Source organism: Pseudopodoces humilis, chromosome 4 (genome assembly GCF_049639895.1).
Source record: "Pseudopodoces humilis isolate 2021_Gansu_Grassland_sample_001 chromosome 4, ASM4963989v1, whole genome shotgun sequence".
Classification (NCBI taxonomy): domain Eukaryota; kingdom Metazoa; phylum Chordata; class Aves; order Passeriformes; family Paridae; genus Pseudopodoces; species Pseudopodoces humilis.
The window spans coordinates 936,099-954,497 of NC_142203.1; the positions used below are offsets into that span (position 1 = coordinate 936,099).

At 40.5% G+C, this 18,399-nt stretch overlaps 1 protein-coding gene across 2 annotated transcripts in view; it reads right to left on the bottom strand.

The window, feature by feature from the left end:
• The window catches only part of SSBP2 (single stranded DNA binding protein 2), a 136,535-nt gene that overhangs the window by 45,242 nt on the left and 72,894 nt on the right, over nt 1-18,399 (bottom strand). The gene's annotated exons all lie outside the window — the stretch shown is intronic.

The following is an 18,399-nucleotide window of genomic DNA, read 5'->3' on the forward strand; positions in this document are numbered from 1 at the left end:
CAGTCTCACACATGCACAAGGATATACACAGAGCATAAAGAAAGTAATTTATGCATTTTATCAGCAATTTCTAAGCACTTTAAAGATAATTTCAGCAGCCTGTAATATTTTTCCACAACAAGAAGAAGCTTCAAAACAGGGCTCTGTTATAAACAGTACAAGAAGGGAGGCTCATGATTCTGCTGGTAATGCTCAAGATTTTACCAACCCCAAAAATAACCACCATGACAAATTAGAGGAATTCAGGTTATGTTTTTGGAAGGGAAGAGAAAAAAGGGATTTCTAAGGAATGAATCAGAGGATGAAATTAGTTACCTTTGCAAATCCTTCAGCTGGAATAAGCGAGTAAAGAATATTGCTCCTGGCAATTTACACGCAGGAGATTGTCACAGAAAAGAGAAGCCAAACTGCTTCTGTTGTCATGTGTTGGAACCTCAATTACTTTTAATTTCTAGCATTCTTCCTTCCTGCAATGTGTTTCTGTAGGGCATGAGGCTGAATCACCTATAAATGCTCAAAATCTTGTGTGAAAGTACTGGAGCACACAGAATGCTCCCAGAGCCACTGGCAGGTTACTAATGACCTGCCAAAGCCTGCCCTGCAGAACACACAGATATTAAATGATCACTCTATTTATTGTGCACTCACACTCCATACCCTAAAGATGCAGATCTGGAAATTGCATTTCCAGGTGTTTGGCACAATACCTAGGAAAGGAAAGAATAATGCTGGAAAGATCTGAAAACTGGCACAAAAGGAGGGATGACCTTTTTCAACGAAGCAGAAAGGAAACACTCAGTTAATCACCACAGATTTCTTCAATGGCTTAAGCTGCGTTTTAGAATTAAAATTCTGAACAACTAGCAGTAAGATATTTAGCATCCAAGCTCAATGTTCTTTGGAAAAGTCCAGAATGTATCACTCAAATATAAAGTCTGCAAAAGGTGCTGGCTTTCAAAACCTTTTTGCAAGGCTTTGATTCACAAAAAAAAAATCCTCTCATAAAGGGTATTATCTATTCAAGGATCAGTGCTAGAACACTGTGGAATTGCAGCTGACAGGGAAAGCCAGCCAGGTGAGCTGGATGCAGCAAACACTTTGGAATCATAATCACAGATGATGCAGGGAGAGGCCACCACAAAGCAGCCAGAGCAGCCTGGGAAGCTGGGGCCAAAAAAGCTGGTGCTCTGCCAGCCACTGCCACTCATGTCTAATCATTACTTTGCTATCATACCCATTTCTGAAGGAAAACAGGAGTAAAAGCTGTTGGTTTGCTGTTGTTTGGTTTGGTTTCTTTTTGTTTTGTTGTTGTTGGTTTCTTCTAAGGAAATACAAGCTCTTTAAGCATCAACATGCAATAAACCCACGACAGGCACAGTCTGAGTGGAGCATGTTGGATGCACTTCTGCAGGTTTTCTGGATGAAGGATGACAACAGCAGCACCAGTGATGGAGAAAATCGATGATGTTAAAAGCCTGAGCATCTCCAAATGCCCAAAAGAGCCTGAGCTGCAGTGGCCGACCAAGGAGGAGCAGCTCATTAAAGGGGCACTGATGGGCTTTATTACAGCACCATCATCCCCGAGTGCCCTGGGCTGAGCCACCTCACTGGCCATGGGACGTGTCCTTGGGATGAAGAGCTCCCACAGGGATACAGCACCCTACCCTGCTGCTGACACCCTTTCCCACTTTAAAATTTATCTTTTAAAAAATAAAATGGCAAATTTAGTTTAAAAATAGAGGGGGAGGGGGAAATAATGACTATTCCAACATGCAGGGAGAAAAGGGTTAAAGTTACAACTGTTAGCCATTTGCTGTCATAAAATGGCTTTGTAAGAAATACACCTAAAAGTAACATTTTCATTTCATTTCTGCATCTCCCCTGCCCTGCACCTGTGAGAGGAAGGAGGGAGGGCTCAGAGTCTGCGTGGCCACAGCAGCAGGGCAGTGTCACTGACAGCTGCAGTGCCTTTCCATAACTGTAAGAATTCTGCAGTTACAGGCATTCTGCAACACTCTCAGGTGTTACAGAAACCTCCATTTCTGCCCTTCATTATGCAATTCATTGGGGCTTTTTTTTTTTCCGTTTTCATGTTTGTTTGGGATTTTCTTCCCTGATTGGCAATGAAGTCCCACAGCCAGAAATAAAGTATTTCCAGTGTTTTGGGTATATTACATTTTCTAGCTTGTGCTAAATAATGAATCTTTTAAGAACTTCTACCAGGTAGATCAATAAACAAACCTGCAACTGCTGCATGGAAATATTCTTATTTATTCTATCCTGATGAATTATTCATTCTTTTTCCATAGTCCCATAGCAAACCATGGCCTCCTTTTGCATGCCTTACAAGTTGTTCATCATTTATACTTCCATTAGTTTGACATTTTAAATATTTGCAAATTGCTTTCCCTGCTTTTCATAAAAAGATAAAATTGGAAAATTTAGATGGTATAAACTCCTTGTACAGTAGCTTACCTCCTTAAAAATGGAAATCTGTATTTGCTTTTGTAGCTAAAATAATGAATTTATACTAATGAATTTATAATAATTTACAATTATTAATTAAAACTGTGTACTTGAGTGAAAGTTATTATGGTCATTTCTTCCCAAGCTACTCTTAGCAATGCAAAAATAGATTATTATAGTAACTAATAAAACTAGCTATGGTTTAGAATGGATTTTATAATAAAGAAATCACAAAGTAAATAAAATGTAAAGTAAAATAATTTAGCTATTCCACTAGAAGAGTACCTGAAGTATAAAATTCCAGAGATAAACCTGCAATGCTCGGTTTTTGAGGCCATCTCAACAAGTGGTTGATGAGGGAAGCTTCCAAAGAATTTCATTTGAAACCAAAGAATTGTACAAAGAAATTACTTGACTTTATGAAAATCCTCACCTGGCTCGTTCTTTCACCAAGAAATTCAATTTCAGGTATTTTGCTTACAGTAAGACTTCCTTACTTTTAACAAAATAAGCAGTTTACTGCATGTTACCAAATTTGTCCACTCAAGGGAGAGTTCTGTTTTTAAGAAGTCTCACTGCTGGTAAATTATGTAATCTACTGGATGATGGAAGGGAGGAGTTAGACCTTAAAAATAAAAGTGCTGGACATCCAATTCCCTAATCACCTCACCCTCCTGCACATCAGCCCCAAATCTGCTCTTATAATTTAGGAATATAGTGTTTTCATATATTCAGACAGACAACCAAAGCATGCTGTCTCCAGACAAAGATATTTCCATTCTGCCATGGAAGGTACAGACACAATCAGCTGAACCAGAGAAGAAGGCATAAACATCTCAGGATATTTTTATGTACACTGGTATTGGGTTAATGAAAGAAGTTGAACAGTGAATGTGGACCATGAAAGACAACCACAACCATGTTTGAAATGCTGGTGAGAGCAGTACAGTCAGAAGGAAAACCAGAAAATGTCAAAACTTAAACAATTGCTGCTTTTTTTTTTCCTTTTCTCCTTTTCTGTTCTGGGGAATAAATATCTGGTACAATAACTCAGGAAGTTATGGGAAGTAAGGAATTTAAATGTAGTTGGTGGCTGGTTTGGGTTTTTTTCTGGACAGACAAGTGATGGATGATTACTATTTCCAGTCATATTTACCACATGTTTAATTTCTGGTCATTGATAGCTTTGAAGCGCCAGACATACTGCAGCCGTTAAAAAAATACCAAAATTTACTTTTGTAAACATTTCAACTTGTAACTTACCAAGTTTCTAAGACATCAATTGGTTCCTGTAACAGACCTTCCCTATTTGTACCCATCACAAATTAAAGAAGTATTAAAGGAACTACACTGATTAACCACTAGCAACCCCCTCGCTTCCTCCAAGAGGGAACATAAAACTACTTATCACTCTGAACAAAAAAATAAATAAAATTCAAAAAACTCCCCAGCACTCTGAACAAGTCTCTGTGCCTTTCACAAAGCCTTTGAACACTTGGCTGTACACCAAGCAACCAAAACCCCCAGATTGAGCAGCCTTGGTTTACTCAACACAGATTGGAAGGTCATGGCCAAAAAAGGTGGATTCATCACACTGAAAGAGGCAGGTAATTTGAAAGATCTGGATCATGAGACCTAATTAAATCCTGGCGTAGCTCCACTGATATATATTTGTCTAAACTGCTTAATTTCTGTTGTGTAACAGGAAGGCATTCACATGACAGCACAAGTCTGAGAAATGGAATTGTGGAAGGTCATTTCTTAAAACTTCTGTGTTCCTCTAGTCCCAGCTCCCTATGGTTTCATCTGGACTCTGGTATTTTATTTCTCTTCATTCCATCTTATTTACGGGTAATAGAGAATAATAAAAATAATGATGCCATCAGAGCAGATTAAAAAAAAATCATATTTAATCCTTGGAAATACAAAAAGGGTTGCATCATCAGACGTGGTCAGTTAGGGAAGAGCAGACCTGCTGCTGCTGCTGCTGCTGCTGCTGATGATGATGATGATGGTGGTGAAGGTGCCAACTGAGATTTCCCCCATCCTTCTTCCCCAAGAAAAAATTCCATCCCCAAACCCACCTCACATCAGCAAAGCTTCCCCATATCTGAAGTGGGATCAGAGTTTGTATCCCAGTGCCCAGTCTGGGGATTTCATCCTGCTTAGCTGAGACACAGAAATTGCATTACAGTGCTGAAAACTGGCTACTGGGTTTGAATATAAATTAATTTTGAGCAAAGCTTTGTTATCAGTGAATAAAAGGACTTCAAATTTCTGTTAACAGACAGCATTTCCATCCTGTCTCTCAGCTGCTGCTTCTTGTATTATTTAGAACATAACTTCCAGACAAGATTTTCTCAAAATTATAGTTATAAAATAAAGTTATTTAAAAGAAACCTTCATTACTGCCCGGAAGTTAATAAAATCAGTACTTGGAGTAGGTATCAATGGACGGTTCACTGACAAAAAGGTGCAAGAGTAATTTCTGTTGTAGATATGGAAATAAACCTATGCTATTCTTTTCAATTTCTGCCCAGTCTTCTGGGTTATTTTTTTCCAAAACAGACCTGTACTGAAAAGCGGAATACCCAGCTTTCCTCAGTCAGAGGATCACAGAATCACAGAATGAGCCAGGTTGGAAGAGACCTTTGAAATCACTGAGTCCAACCTATGACCCAACACCCCCTCATTAACCAGACCATGGCACTCAGTGCCACGTCCAGTCTTTTTATAAACCCCTCCAGGGATGGTGACTGCAGCACCTCCCTGGGCAGCCCATCCCAGCGCCCAGTCCCTCTTTCAGTGAAGTTCTTCATGAAGATTCATAATCATGAATTAATCATAATGAAGTGATACTTTGAGCAATGCTTCCAGCCCATTTTCTGTGAAGGCCAGGGCACTCATCTGAGGTGAAGCCAGGCGCGTCTGAGTGCAGGGTCCCGGCCCCGCAGCAGCGCCGTCAGCCCCAGCAGGAACCACCACACTGCTGACAACAAAAGGCACTTGAGGACACAAAACGCTGCTGCTGTTGAATCCTGGAGCCGAGTTGCAGTGATATTTCAACAAAATGACTTCTTTTCCAGAAGTGACACTTACACCCCTCCTCCAGACTCCCTGGAGACCGAGGCAGCTTTGCTCGGCAGCCGCAGAATCCTCCGCACGCTCCCCGCACTGCTCTGCTCCCGTTTCCCTCCAGGATCGCAGCAAGGGCCACTGCAGACCACGGGTCTGACCCCTGCCTGCCCCTGGAACACGCTCCTCCTCACACAGGGAACGGCTCAGCCCCCACACGTTCTGTCTCCAGCTGGGGTTTTAAATTCCAGATATTCCCTGTGCTTAAGACATGCCCTGCTGCACAAAGGGGGCTGATGGCTGCTCACCCTTTCCTCCTTCTCCCCCAACACACTCTTCCATTTTTTTCCATGCTGTACAGATAATTCATGGTTGGTACAATTGTGCTAATTGGACTAGTATGACAAGACTATCTCATACCCTGACTTCCCCTAGCAATTAAGTGGTTGGCACACTGTCTTTTAATCATTTAATTAATCTAATTGTTAAACCCACTTTATTTTCCAAAGATTTTAAGATTGCCAGAGTATTGTATCCTAGTTCTTATGGCCCAGCACTCCACATGAGTCAAGTGCTTTTCCATTTTAGGAATACAGTGATTATTAAGATGAAAGTTTTTCTGTATCTCTCAGTCCTTTCCAAGTTATGAAACAAATGAACAAATATGCTGTGAGCTGAAAGACTAAAATTTGATTATGAAATGCAAAGTAGCCTGGTTTGGGGTTATCCTCAGGTCGCCTGGGAGTGATTCAGCAATGCTGGCAATACATGCACAACTTCAGAAAGGAAAATACACCAAAAACCCCTCAGTAATTCCCTCACAATTCAAAATGGATTTTTGTCTCCATATGTAGCTGACTGGGAAAGTCATATGCACAAAGAGCTAAATTTTACTTCAGAGAGACCCGAATTGCAAAATTTACTTTATGATGAAACTGCTTTTCTGCTTCTCCAGAGTCTGAAAAATTGTTCATTTATGTGTTCTTGTCTGGACCTTCATGTCATGAAATTCCTTTTTAATAATTTTTAATAATAATATAAAATAAAATAAATAATAATAAATAATAAAAATTAATAATAATTAATTCCTTTTTAACCTGTATTTAATAGCTTATAAACATCAATTTACTAAGATACCAACCATGGATTCATCTCTGCTTTCCAAGTCTGTGCTCCCTAAGTTATTCCTCCATCCTAAAATGTGAAAACATGTGACTTCAGAACACTAATTATGACAGCCCATTTTCATAGACAGAACTTACTGAAGCATCCATTTGGGGGTTTTATTTGAACATTAGCTCCATTATCACTGGAATTAGTGGTACACAGCACACAACACACTACACACTTCAGAGTCTCTGGACTGAATTTTATTGCTTTAAAAACAATTGTATTTCTTCTGTGTGCAGGTGCTGATGATTAAATACTTAATTCCCTAACAAGTATGTGTTCATTCGAAGAAAAAGAGGATAAATTTAAAACTTATGGAAAGCTAGCCTCTAAAGTATCTCATTTTCTCATGTTGCCTGAATAGCTATCTTTGGATAAATGTAACTTGTTGAGCAGAGAGTTAACACCTCTAAGTGCTAAACCAGAATTAGGCACTGTGCTTATGGAGACCTCACATTTTCATGCTGGTGACTATTTGCTATGAAGGAGTTATAGGGCATAGTCAATGAGCAACAGAAGCCTCTCAGCCCACCCCAGGGGGTACCAGATATCAAGGAATTTCCATCCATCATCCATCCATCCATCATCCATCCATCCATCATCCATCCATCATCCATCCATCCATCCATCCATCATCCATCCATCCATCCATCCATCCATCCATCCATCATCCATCATCCATCCATCATCCATCATCCATCCATCCATCATCCATCTATCATCCATCCATCCATCCATCCATCCATCCATCCATCATCTATCATCCATCCATCCATCCATCCATCCATCCATCCATCCATCCATCCATCCATCATCCATCATCCATCCATCATCCATCATCCATCCATCATCCATCCATCCATCATCCATCATCCATCCATCATCCATCCATCATCCATCCATCCATCCATCCATCCATCCATCAACCATCCATCATCCATCCATCATCCATCCACCATCCATCCATCATCCATCATCCATCCATCCATCCATCCATCCATCCATCCATCCATCCATCCATCCATCCATCAACCATCCATCATCCATCCATCATCCATCCATCCATCCATCCATCATCCATCCATCCATCCATCCATCTATCATCCATCCATCATCCATCCATCCATCATCCATCATCCATCCATCCATCATCCATCCATCATCCATCCATCCATCCATCATCCATCCATCCATCCATCCATCTATCATCCATCCATCATCCATCCATCCATCATCCATCATCCATCCATCCATCCATCCATCATCCATCCATCCATCCATCCATCCATCCATCCATCCATCCATCCATCCATCCATCCATCATCCATCCATCATCCATCCATCATCCATCCATCCATCATCCATCCATCCATCCATCAACCATCCATCATCCATCCATCCATCCATCCATCCATCCATCCATCATCCATCCATCATCCATCCATCCATCCATCCATCCATCCATCCATCCATCCATCCATCATCCATCCATCACCCATCCATCATCCATCCATCCATCCATCCATCATCCATCCATCCATCATCCATCCAACCATCCATCAACCATCCATCATCCATCATCCATCCATCATCCATCCATCCATCCATCCATCCATCCATCCATCCTTCCATCCATCATCCATCCATCCATCCATCCATCCATCCATCCATCCATCCATCCCTCCTCCCATCCTCCACAGACAACAAAGGCAGAACAAGGCTCAGGCCCCCAGGAACCTGTTTTTTGGACGTCCTTCTGAAAAGAAAAACAAACTTTAATTCCTTTTCTTTAGGAATTTGATCCAAGAAAACCCAAGCCTGTGAATGTCCAGCACGCACCCCAGGGCTGGTGAGCGTTGGGGCAAGGAGAAACAGCCAGGCCAGGAAAAACCCTGGCTCCAAATATGATAAAACTCGCTGGTCCCCAAGTCACAGAGCAGAGCAGGTGAACCTGTCTCAAGTGGCTCCTCCCCAGGGAACCAATTATTTTACACCCTGTGGTGTGAAAATCCATAGCAGTGATGAGAGTTTGAATCTTTCAGGGTTAACTACCTCCAACAGCTCTTAAGCACACATTTAAAATCTTATTGTCCTGTTTATTTTATTATTATTTGGGTTTTTAGGAGGTGCCCACACGGACACTGAAGGGATGGATCCTTGCACAGCTATTCCACCTGGCTGGTCCATGGACTACTGGGTCACCCACACAGGAAACAGCAGCACTGACAGTGTATTTTTAAATACATTATGTTATACAAAGAACAAGATTCAAAATTCAGCTGATGCAAGAATGATTGCTGAAAACTTCTGCTTCACCATGTAATTCTTCATTGCACTTCATTTAAAAAAAAAATCAGCTAAACCCAGGAATATTGTATGAAAAATTGCCTTCATAAACAGTTTTATACATGCACAGATTGCATATAGAAACAGACTGGGTTTAAATGAGAATTATGTGTATATGTATCTTCACTAAAAATGCACATTTTGCAGTGAAGGAACCGTTATAAAGTAAAGCAGGTATAAACCCCCTTGTTTACATAAATAAATCAGGTCACATTACACAGATCCAGAACAAAAGCAAGCCTGTTTTCCCAAGGTTCCTGAGTCTGTGAGTGCAGACCTGTCAGGGTCACCTTCACCTCAGCACTGTGTCCAAGATGACCTAAAACACCCGAGATTAATGTGAGCACTTAGTGGTTGCAATAATCCATATTTCACTATATATAAAAAGCTGGCTTCCTCCTCAACTATCACAGAGAGGCTTACAGAAGGAAAAGTACAGACAGATCCAGTTTAGCTCTGTAATTTAAAAAAATTAACTACAGGAGAGCAGCAGTCACCCATGTGCCACCTGAACAGCCCCCGGCCCACAGTGTCTTTGGAATTAAGTTTAAGCTGAGGTTAAATCACAGAAGAATGAGAACTATGTAATGTACAGGCTGGAAACAAGAGAAAATGAGAACTGAAGTCAATTTGAAGCATTCTCCCCGTACGACAGAGGCATTTTCCAGGAGGAGGAAAATGTGGCTTTTATTGGGTTTGCTCTAAACAGCAGCCAAGGCACAGAACTCTGAAGCTCTCCCATTCCACCATTTCCTCTTCTTCACTTCCAGTCCTAAGCCTTCCAATCCCTCAAAACAACTCCAGCCTTTTCACTCTCTGGAGACTGCAGCCCATCACACAAAAATAAGCAGGTTTCTGCAGGCAGAGGGTCCCAGGGGAGGGATATTCTGCTTCCTACAAAAGCTGACAAAACTTAAGTGTCAGGTAACAGTGGATAATTGTAGTATTTCATTTAACTGCCTCATCTACCCTAACAGCCTGCACAGAGCAAGCGCCAATGAAAGGGACTGCAAATTCCTGGGATGGTGACGTTTCTTTCCTGCAATTACCTTAGAGCTGCTCACCTGTGTGATTGACGTCCCTTGTGCCTCCAGCTTCATATGAAATAAACAGAAAACACTTTTGATTTTCCCTGCAATTACCACTCCACAGAAGGGACTTTCCAGGATCTCTTTTCCAGAAAACACCCTTTTTCCTCATTCCTTATGGTTATCGTTTGCATGGGTATTTTACTAATCAAGACCATATCCATCAGAGGCTGTTCTGCTTTCTATGAACTCAACTTGGTACCTCTTTAGAATGTCTGGAGTGTTTCATTCCTACTCAGGTCTATTTCATCTGCTGCATAATTAAAATGTTACCATTCCAACCTGAAAATCCAAGAGAAATGTGCAAAGTTTATAGAAAAGGACAATCAAGGGGTTATTTTTAACCTTAGTGGCCCCACTTTGATGTTATTCCTGTATGAACTTGTATTTGCAGCACACTTTGTGCAACTGTACACATAGCAAAATTCACATTTAGCTCAACTACTTCAGGTTGGTGAAAGTCTAGCTAGAGCAGACTGCATGAAACAACTTGTAATCTTCAGACTGAAAACCACCCTAAAACACAGTACAATGTGTGAAAAGGTGACAAATATATGAGTTTAAATATATACAATATGAAGCTTGGAAAGAATTTTTTACCTCTCAGGTTAAGGCAACACTATCACAAACTGTTATCAGCCACAAGAACGAACTTGTACAGGTTTTGCAATTATTTTTAAAGTCCTTCTTTGTGCCCAGGATAGTGTATGCATTTTCAGCATGACAATGACAAAGGCACACTTGATAAAGCACTGAAGAAAAAACCCAAAACAAACCAAAAACCAAACCCAAAAAGTGTCTTATTACTTTTCTCAGTGTCATTGTTAAATCCTTCTCATCCTAACTCTACCTGTGGTGCCCATTCCTGATGTGCTCCTCAAGCACTCAAGTTGTGCATATATTGGTTATTTTGGAGCAGGAAACAAGGTTTTTAAATAAAATTAGTTTTTGCTGCAATACAGTGCCAAGACAAAATTACAGGAGGCAAAGAAAAGCTGCTTGGTGTCTTCCAGTTGAAGTTGTGCCACGGATGAAATGTGAAGAGAAAGGTGTGTGGTACCTGCAGGGAGATCAGGGCATCCCCAAAACCCCAGACCTGGCCAGGCTCTGACCCAACAGGTCCCACCAATGCCTGGAGCTCGGAGAAGGTTTTTGGGGTGACCTCTGGGGGTCTCAGGAGGATGGGAGGGTGGGGAAGGTAAATGCAAATGCTCCCATTAGTGCAGTTCTGAGTCACCTCCATCCCCACAATTAAAGAAGAAAGGGCAGGAAGTTCAAAATGCGATTGCAAAGGGCATCTTAAAACTGCCCACAGGTCTCAGGATCCTTGTAACCAGCATTTCACTCCAGAGATGGGAACATTTTGCACAGGCAACCCTCCCCCATGCACTTTTTAGGTTGTTGCTTTTGGCTAAGGCTGCTGCTACAACAGGAAATAAAAATTATATTACTCAGGAAGGAAGCTAATGAGTTTCCCCTCCCCCCAGTGCCATTAGACACTTCCTGAATAAAGGAGAAGCACATTAATATAAAGAACGGCCCTACGTGAGCAACCAGGGGATGAACAGCTCCGGGATTAAAGCTGAATTCCATCTCTGGATGGACAAGGAATACCAGGTCAGCTGCCCTGAGGCACCACCTCACTGCCCCTGCCTTACCCACCCTGCGCTCAAAACACCCAAAATCAGCCTCGATTTCATCACTTCCTCTGGCAGAACATGCCAGGAGATAAAACAGCTCCTTGTAAGGAGTGTTTTCCATGCGCTTACTCTGTTCATTTTGCTTGATTGTTCTGAATTTAGGAGGCTGCTTCATAAAACCCCAAATCTGGGCTTTTATTGTTCGGCTTGTCTTGAGAGTTCTTTAAGCTGAGGGATCTCCCAGTCTGGGAAATATCCAGAGGCTGAAAAATAAACTGAATACCCAGTGCCAGATTCATGGAAGCTTAGTGATTGACCCTGCAGTGTTAATAACATTCAGCACTATTTTAAAGATGCAGTAGCTTTTTCAGTGATCAGAATGTAAATATTTTTGTGCTGATATTAAGACTTGTGTCAAAATCAAGTTTTCCATGTAGTTCATCTGTATTAGGTACTTTGCACTGTAGTTACCTCAGTTCATTCTTGACATGTTGTTTTCTTTTTTAGATTAAATTAAAGATTAGATTAAATTACAGTAAGCAATTTAAGGGGCAACTCTGCAAAAATATAAGTGAGGGCCATCTGAAGTTAAAAACAAAAAATCCAGAGGAGTGAAGTTTTGCACCTGTTGTCAATCTTCACAGGAGCCAGCCTTCCCAGCAAAGGAGCACCAGTCACACAAAATAAGGGAGATTAGAGCTATTCAGCACGAGCTGGACTTTTTTGACCACCCCAGTATGACCAACTGTGACTGCTGCAGTACTTGGAAAATCTACTTTTTTTGCTTTGGCTTACTCTGTTCTCACTCTCTTTTTTTCCTGTCCAACAAATATCTTGTTTTCTTGCCTTCTTTAGGCTCCTCCCAATTCCTCGATCCACCAGTCCTTTTTACCTCTTTTGATTTTAGTTGCTAAGACTTAATGGGAGCCTGGAAAAACAAACCACATTTTTGAGTTTAACTCTTACTGGCAAAAATGAATGGGGAATAAAAGCGTCCCTCCTGGTACCCTGTCTCTGCCATAGGCACAGTCCTCATCCAAAAAGATAAAACTAATGAGAACAGAGGGATTTCCTGCCACAGTTTCTCCAGCTTCTGTACTCTGTAACATCTTACGTATCTAAACTATGGCTCAGAATTATTCTATGTGCCAATCAGAGAGCTTTAATTTCAGACAAGACCTAAAGGTGTAGAAAACAAAGTAATTAAAAGTGTAACTGACATAATTTCGCCTTTACACATCCTCTTCCTAGTGTTACAATACATCTGTTGTTTTATTGTGCTCATATGATAAAACAGGATAAAATTTCATGATCACAATGAGACATTTCAGAGTGTGTCTGACACGGGATGTTCGCTTTCCACCAGGAGCTGAGACACTTGGATTTTTGTGTTCCAAGGAAATCGAGATGTGTAAGAAGCCCACCGTGACATGGGGCGTGTGGAGCCTCAGGATTTAATTACAGGATCCTGTGTTTTTAAAGAGAAGCCACACAAAACCACGTTTAGAAGCAACAGGAATGAGTGATTTAACCTGTGTGGATTAAATTCCTTTGCTCCTCACTGCGAGTAAACAGTGTGTTAGCAATGCCCATGTACAACACCTAAAAGGCAAAAAGATGGGGAGGCGAAAAGAACCCAAAATATTTAATTATAATTTGTTTACCCATTTAAGAAGTGCAGCTATTCTTTGCAGCCAGAGCCAGCAGCCTTTGGCCACGGTTCTGAACATACCTATGTTGTTGTTGTGAACAACAAACCAAGTTTAAATTATTGAAGAGGAATTCTCCAGGAAGCAGGAGGATGAGCTGGGCAGATGCCAGAACCGCCAGCCAGGTTTTGTCATGGGGACCCTACCTAAGCTGGAGACCTGCACAACACAACTCTTGGACAGAAACAATACATCGTTCCCAGCAAAATAAAAAGGACACGCGTGCACAAAACCTTCCATGTCTCTTCCTCCCTGAAACTAAATGTTAGTGAAGGGTTAAATTTCAGCTTGTTTTAATTCCACAGAAAGGCAGGATAACTCTGCAAGGAATTAACGCTAAATGAACCAAAATTCCCCCTAAAAATAAGAGATTTGGTGGTTTTTTTTAATTGTTTGCCACATTCAAAATGGTACATACTCTAAATTTGAGCACAAATATATCTGAGTGTGTTTTTTTCACACTCCTCACAGAGCCTGTCATTAATCACCTGCCAAACATGCAACAGTTCCCAGCTTCTCCCAGCACAGCCCCTCTGCATCTGGGGCTCCTGATACCAGCACACTGTCCTAAGAGCAGGCCAAACTGTAAACTCACAGAGCGTTTACCCACAGTTTTTCTTATCAGTTGCAGCTAAGCAAGAACAACATCTGACCTTCACACAGCTCCTCCAATTGTTGCCCTGCTACTCAACAACCACCTTTTCCTTCATTTAGGAGGCAGTGAACATTACATTTAAAATCGAAGGCATGAAATCATTCAATTTCTCTGCTTTTGTTTGATTTATTTGGGTTTTTTTTTCCTGATAACATGTAGCAAACACTGCAAAAGGGACTAAATATCATCCTGAGATTAAAAAAAGGGTTTTTAAGTAGCACAGGAATTTTTCAACTTTGGCATTCCCCTGGGCACAGCCCATTTATCTGGCCTGCAGGTGATGGCCTCTCAGCATGCCAGCCCCAGCCCAAAACACAAACTCTGCATCCCTAGATACAGATAAAATGTAAGTATTCTAAAAGATGAGGATAAAGACAACAAGAGACCTTTATTCTACGGGTTTTTTCCCCTCCCTGGAAAGAAAGGACTCCCAAATAATGAAGCAATAATTACTCTCACACCCTTATATTAGCATTCATTTCACACACCCTGTCGTGCTTTTTGTTCAGAGAATTACTCCACAGGCTAAAAAAAAAAATAAAAAAATCAGAACTGCTTCATATCCATTTGTAATTCAGTAAGGTTTTTCATTTTTGGCATATCATACTGACACTGTCACTTAATATCCATATGAAGAGCAAGTTTCCTTTCACCTGGAGATCCCCAAAGTGCTGGGCACAGAAATCTGTTTATCTTGATGGTATTCAACATCTTTGAAATTAAGATAGGAATATTCAAAGAATGCCTCCCACACCAAGCCTAAAGATAGAAATTTTTCATTCCCATTGTATATTCTGAACTCCAGAGCTGGCAGTTTCGGAGTTCGGAATTTCTGAGTGCACCATTTTTGCTTCAGAAGAGGGAAAACACTGAACAATGATTTCATCAGAGCTCAAAAAATATTTTAACCCTTATTTAAAATGAGGTTCATTTTGTCCTCAGGGAGAGACCCACCTGTTCTGCACCACTTTGACTACTTTATAAGGCATAAGCACCGCATTTATGTAGCTCTAAATCACCGTTTCAGAGCCACATGATACAGCAAAAACCTTTTGAACTGAATTTCCAGAAGTGAGACGACTCAGTTCCAGCAAACTGAGTCAAGTTGTGCTTCACTGGTGCAGTTAAGACTTTAAATAATACCACTGAAACATAAATTTTAGTATTTTCAGCTAATACAGGTGTTGCACAGGGCTGTTTTGAAGCTAAATCCAACACTTTGAGGCACTGGTACTTAACAGTAACAACTTTTTCAGCTTCATGGCAGTGGATATCCAAAATTGAAAAAATTAAATAAATAAGGAAGGGGGGGGGGAATAACTACCATCAAAGTAAAACAAAAGCCTTCCCTGACACATCTCTTCAAAAAGAGCAGATGAAGCTTCCCTGAAAAGTCACCTCATTATTTAATGGTTCCTAACAGTTTCCTACAATCTTGCACAACCATTATATATTTAAATAAATAGCAGTTTCTTTGGTGTAGTAATAACAATGAGGAGTATCTTAATAGAAATCAGCAGTCTGTACTTGGGGGGGCAAAATAACTCCAGACCAAGCAGGATATAACTTCTCTGGGGACTGAGGAGACCTTGTGTGTAAACTGTCAACTCCTTCCTCTTCCCTCAGCAGCAGGAAAGGAAACATTAAGGGTGGGACATCACTTGCTTCTCTTACAAAGAAATGCCAGGGATCACAGACACCACACAAAAAAATACCCGTATCATGAGCAGAAATGATTCATTTTATTCAGCAGGGAGAAAAACAAAAGCCCTGTAATTGCAGTATTGCTAGCTAACACTGGAGGAGAGAGGTGGAGTAAATACAAAGTATGTACAGCTGGACTCTTTTTACTGCCTGGTAGCAAAGAGGGAAATAAACCCCTAGGATAAAGTTATTTTTAAGAAACGGAGCAAGTTGAATTGTTAAAACCTTACCAGAATTTAAGGGAAGAGAATGCACTTACAGGCATCTACAGTGCTTGCATCTGTCCCAGCTAAATCTCACTTGTTGAGATTTATGTCAATTTCATTCAAAATTAAGTTATGTTGGAAGAAGAACTTCTTACTCCAAAATTATTTAATTTATGACTTACAAGTCAGACAAAACTGAGGTCAGACAAAACTGAGGGCAGGGATCATCTGATCCTTTTTACTGCAGTGAGTGACTGAAATTAAGAGTTTTGAAGGATGATTTTAGGAAGGTCCAAGGAAGAAGTTGACACTGTCAAAAGAGAAACTCTTGGTTTGTCTCCTGGTGCAAAATTTTCCGTTATTTTTCACAAATGTTAACCCCAGCTCCTGCCATTTCAGAGATTCCCTCTCACACCAGGGTCTGGAGAAGAGCTGTGAAGAACGCATTTGTTTCAAACACTTGCTTGAGGACTGTGTTGGTGGGAGGAATGTGAGGGCTGTGGCACGAGTCTCTGCAGCATGAGAAGCCCCTCCAGCTGCACCCCTGGTCCCCACGGCCGTGCCCAGCTGTGAGCTGGCCTTGAGGGGCTCCCAGCGAAGTCAGAAACCACACGAGGGTCTTGGTCAGCATTAAAACATCTTACACCTCCCACCCAGGCATCTCCAGATTTCTTTTTTTGTTACTCCAGAAACTTGGAAGTAGCCTCATTTGAGGGGATTAAAAGACAAACTTCAAGGATTATGATGAAAAGATAGAAAGACAAGGCAGGGTTTTACCCCCACTTGGTTGATCACCACAACCACAGGAAGGTACCATTTCTCTCCTGGAAGAAGCAGCTGGAGTCACATTTAATTTTTACTACTGCCACAGTGATGCCACAGCTTTTTGTGATGCCCAAATGGAATTATCTGTATTTTGGTCTGTGCATTGTGCATTAACTCATCTCAGTTAGCAAGATCTTGTATTAATTTTGCTCAATATTCAATTCACAATAAACACACTTTAAAAGGAATTAAGCACTGCACATGACTCCTGCTAGTTTCAAAAGATATTTCCAATTAAATGTGCGGTAACACCTTAAAAAAAAAACAAAAAAAGGTAAATTCTACATGAATAGCTCTCATCTGATGCAGAAAACTGTGGCCAATGTTAGTAAGATAAACAGTCCTTAAAGAGCTTCCTTGGGTAATGGGCACAAACCAGAGAGATTTTAAGAAGAGATGGTTTTCCACCACTCTCGGAAATACATCAAATAGATATATTTGTTGGCCTCACAAAGACATTCCTGGGCTGGTCATGCAGCTCAGAAGTCTGTGAAGCCAAGCTCAAAAACAAAGTGAGGCTCTTTGTTTGAGAATATTCTTCATGTTTCTTCCTAAAGATCCTCTTATTTCAATATTTCCTTTTTGAAGGAATTCACTGAAACTCCACTCACTTCAAACTTTGAAGATACCAAGATGACCGATAAATAATTAAATACTAAACAGTCCATTTTTAAGAAGAATCCTACTGAGCCAAGTTCCAATTCAATACCATGACATGTTCTGAGGATCTAAACACAGAGGAAAGAAAGTAGCTGGTAAATAAAAATATTTTTTCAGGAAAATATTGTGAAGTTATTAAGTTTATACAGGCCTGAAAAGAACATGAAATAACAAGTTCTTCTCCAGATCCAAAGAGAGGAAGGCAAAAATAACTCCCTGGAAATGTAAAATACAAAGGAAAGTATAAACATGCCCATGATTATTAAATTATCAATAGTGCCTTTTCTTCATAATTAAACCTAATTTAGTGTTCGAAGACATGTTTAAGTCTTTAACCGAACAGGTATGAAAGTGAAATTACACAAATCAAGTCCTAAAAACAAAATTATAAAACATTATATTGTTTTTAGATGACTTAAAAAATGAGCTTTCAAGTATCACCTACTATTTGGATTTCTCAGAGGCTGCAGAACTATTTGAGAGCACATGAATGCTTGATAAATAACTGAAGTCAGTCTCATCTGATGCTAAAACATTATCACATTCTGCCAATGTGCTGTGCTAATGGCTGTATGAGAAAAGTAGAAAAATCAATGAAAATCTATTAAATCTAAAAAGTGCTCTTTTTTTTTTCATCTGAAGAAGCAATATTAAAAGCACGTCTGCAATTCACACCCCCCATGATCAGATTAAAAAAAGAAAAGAAACTGAAATCTTACAACCCATGACAACATCTGAAGAGTCTTCATAATGAGAAGGGATACACCCCCAAAAATTGGATTTTACACAAGAAAACTTGCACAATGACAGTCTGCAGACTCATAGGTGGTGAACGCCTTCTGCAGCAGTAGAAAT